This window comes from Carcharodon carcharias, chromosome 11 (assembly GCF_017639515.1).
Source record: "Carcharodon carcharias isolate sCarCar2 chromosome 11, sCarCar2.pri, whole genome shotgun sequence".
In the NCBI taxonomy this organism is placed as follows: domain Eukaryota; kingdom Metazoa; phylum Chordata; class Chondrichthyes; order Lamniformes; family Lamnidae; genus Carcharodon; species Carcharodon carcharias.
In genome coordinates this window covers 20,365,583-20,369,488 of record NC_054477.1, presented here as the reverse complement: position 1 = coordinate 20,369,488, position 3,906 = coordinate 20,365,583, and positions in this window count along the sequence as shown.

Here is a 3,906-nt window from a genome sequence, read left to right as displayed (position 1 = left end):
GGCGAGGAGGCACTGGAGCCCTCCAATGTCCCACTTTGGTTGGGGTGGGAGAGCAGCGAAGAGATTCCAGGTACAAGTTGCACTTATCAATGGTCTTCTCTCTTTTTCAGGAGAAGAATGCTCATAATGCTGCCAAGCGGTTAGGGACTGGTGGAGGGCTGGCCCAGCTGACCATTATTACTAGGTTTGAGCAGGAGGCCCTCGATCTGGAGAGGCGTCATGTGCCCAGGTCCACCAGTGTCAGTAAGGCTAGGGTGCTATGGGCAGGCATGTTCGCCCAGCACTGAGGTCACCATTAGTGTCCCAGCAGCCATGGCACTGCTGAATGTTCAGTGATTGAAGTTTGCAACATGGCTTGACCATTGCTTATGGAAGGATGAGCGCATAATGATCCAGGGGACAGGGATGCACATTGACACTGTCTCCACGTTAACTAATCAAATGTCCTTGTTCTTCCTTTCAGCATCAGTGGATCAGGGCTGGAAGGAGGAGGCACAGGGGCCCCTTCTCACACCTGAGGGCCCTGAAGTCTCTGACCCACCAGCATCGCACCATCTCTGCCAGGCAGGCACCAGCGCAGATACTAGAAATAGAACATCTGCTAGTGTCCCGGAGCACAGCGGTGAGGGCACTTCACAGTTGCTGGAGGAGCTGGTGGAGATGGAGAGTGCTCATGGTGCCGGCAGTAGGAGGACTGCAGGGGACCAGGCATATGCTCAGTCAATGGCTGATGATGTGCCTCTGGAGTCGTCCGTGAGGCAGCAAACATGGGAAATGCAGCTGGGTGTGCGGGAGCATCTGGTGGGGATACACAAGGCTATGCTTGGCTTGGTGTCCGTGGTGGGTGCGTCCATGCGGACCTTCGCCGATGCAATGAGCCTCATGGCCAAGCACCATGTGCCTTCCATGGAGAGAGTGGCAACTCTCATGGAGAGGCTCCTCCAGGGGAATAATCAGGGATTCCTGGGGATGCGCTCTGACCAGCAAGCCCTCACATCGGCGTTGACCTCAGCTGGTTAATGCCAGTGTGGGAGATGGTCTGGGCACCAAGTTTCCCAGCTCGGTGCCCATCCATCTATGGTGAGCAGGGAGGTCCGAAGCGATCTCACGTCGGTGCAGCAGTTGCCTGTTGTCTCTGTGAGCTCCTTTCAGGGCACTCCGGATTGGGACAGCAGCTCCTCCGCCCCTCTGCCAATGACTGTTGCATCCGATGCGGCTGCAATGACTGGAGAGATGCCAGCTGTGGAACTGGCCACTCTCTCCCAGGCGGGGCCAGCACAGGCTCCACGGGCCAGAGGACGGCCACCAAGGCCATCAAGGCCATCAGGACAGCACAGTGAGCAGGCTGTCTCAGATGCCAGGGCCAGCGAGGGGACAGCACCTAGATGTAGCACCCGAAAGCGTAAAATTAAGGCACCTTAGGCCACCCACGGGTTTCTCACTGGTGCTTTTGTGTTGCCCACAATGAGGTCATGATTAGTTGGTGTGGTGTTTAACACCTTTGGCATTTTGTTTTCTTAAGTTCATTTTGTTATATCATTAAATTTAGACACGTGACCATGGCTGAGGGTGACTCTTTTCTTCTGCAGATGGATGGTTACCCATGATGTTATGAGTGGGTTGTGTCACATTGAGCTTTATTGACAAGGCCCTTAGTTAATGTTCTTATCCAAGCAGATTTAGCACCAGGTATCGAGTAAGGAGCCTGCAGCACAGGCTTTTGTTGGAGGTCGGTCTTTGGTGTTCTAGCTGAAGGGTCTTTGCATTAAAGCCTCCCGGGTGTCCCTGCCTCCCTAAAGTATGCCCGGTTCAGTGCTACCCCCTCAGCATTTCCATGTGTGTGCTCATCCTTGGATTCACTGCTGGACTCATTGTGTGCAGCCACAGCAACTGCATCTACATCTTCTTTGTCCACTATGTCCCCCCTTTCCAGCACCAGATTGTGGAGAGCACAGAATGCAACCATTATCAGTGACACACGATCTGGGGGGTGCTGGAGTGCGCCCCCTGAGCGGTCCAGGCATCGGAAGCGCATCTTGAGAAGACCGATGGCTCTCTCCACCACAGCCCTAGTGGAGACGTGTCTCCTATTGTACCGCTGCTCTGCTTCTGTTCTTGGATGGCGGAGAGGGATCATGTGCCACCTTCTGAGGTGATAGCCCTTGTCACCCAGCAGCCAGCCATCCAGCCGGGCTGGAGCACTGAAGAGACCAGCACCTGGGACTGTCTGAAGATGTAGGCGCCGTGGGAGCTGCCTGGGTACCTTGCACAGACTTGCAGAGTCTGCATCCTGTGATCACACACTATCTGCATGCTCATGGAGTGGAAACCCTTCCTGTTGACGAAGGCACCGGCCTCACCTGCTGGCGCCTTGATGGCCACATGTGTGCAGTCTATAGCACCCTGGACATGGGGGAAGCCAGCAATGGCCATGAAGCCTCTGGCTCGCTATGTCTAGCTGGCCTGGTCCCAGTAGTGGATGAAGGCCAATGCACGCCTGAACAGAGCGTCTGTCATTTGCTTGACACAAGTGTGCTCAGCTGCTTGGGAGACTCCGCAAAGATCACTCACCAAGCCCTGGAAAGAGCCAGAGGCATAAAAGTTGAGGGCAGCTGTAACCTTCAGAGCCACTGGTATGGGGTGTCCACCCATACAGTTAGGGGAGATCTCAGAGCCAATCATCTGACAGATAGCGGTGACTGTTTCCTTTGACAGATGGAGCCTCCTTCAGCACTGCGCCTCTGACATATTAAGGTAACTGCTTCACCGCCTGTAAACCCTGGCAGCAGGACAGTGGCTCCTTCTGCGGCCCCTTCCGGCTTGGACTTCCTGTTGGCCCTGCACCCCTTGTGCCTGTGCCTCTCCTCTCAAAGGTGGCTCCCCTGCAGCTGAATGTGCACTCCTGGCCTCGTCCCCCTTCTGGCCCTCCCTTCCTCCTCAGAGAAGTTGCCTCCAGTGGAGAGCACAACTCCCATTCCCAGGCTAAGGGAAGGCTTCCTGAAACCTGCAGGCCCCAAAAAGGATCTTCACTGTACAGTGCTGACCTGAAGGTTGTGAGTCCTGTCCAAGCAGCTGGTCTGAGTTTTGAAGTATTTCTGCTCCCACAGGCAACTATCAGTAACTTTCCAAATTAAATATCTGACTGAGCACATTCGTGACCCCACTGACCCCTCTTATCCCGCCCGGGGATGAGGTTTATACAAATATGTCCTACCCGCCTGACTGTTGCGCCCGTGCGACGACCTGAAGATCGCACAGGCCCCGAAAAATTCCCATCAGTTGGTGCCTCGAGGGTCTTAAGTGACCCGATAATTAATGGCGGGCGCGCATCGGGACACTCGCCCAATGTCACCGTGGGTCATTTTACGCCTCGGCGGGAAAAATCTGCCCAGGAACTCAGAATCAACGGGCTTGTTTATTTTCATGTCATGAAAAGGGCAAAAATAATTTCTGTTGACGCTTTAATTTGTGCCAAGTCTGTACCTCCCGTTAGCTGATTTCTCATTTTACTTGAAAAATGTTCACTGTTGGCTTCTTCCCATCCGTATGCATTGATACACTGATCCCAAAGGGTTACCACACTACGTGTCAGAAACATGCACAAAACAAACAAAAATTCTCACTATAATACTGTTCTGTGAAGAAATGAAGGACCATGTGAATAGAAAACACTCCAAGACAACTGAAACCTAATTTGAAGTACCTCATTTGCCACTATCTCTTACTTAGGTTATCCTTTATGCAAATGCTAAAATTTACCATAAATGACAATGAAAACTGACGCAACAGGTTGAGCTGCTGCCTGTGATATACTGAGCAATATTGTAACTTTCGTCTTGCTTACTATTCCTTGAGAGTAATGTTAAACTGCAAGTGGGGATCTGACAAAAAGCAGTATACCACGGA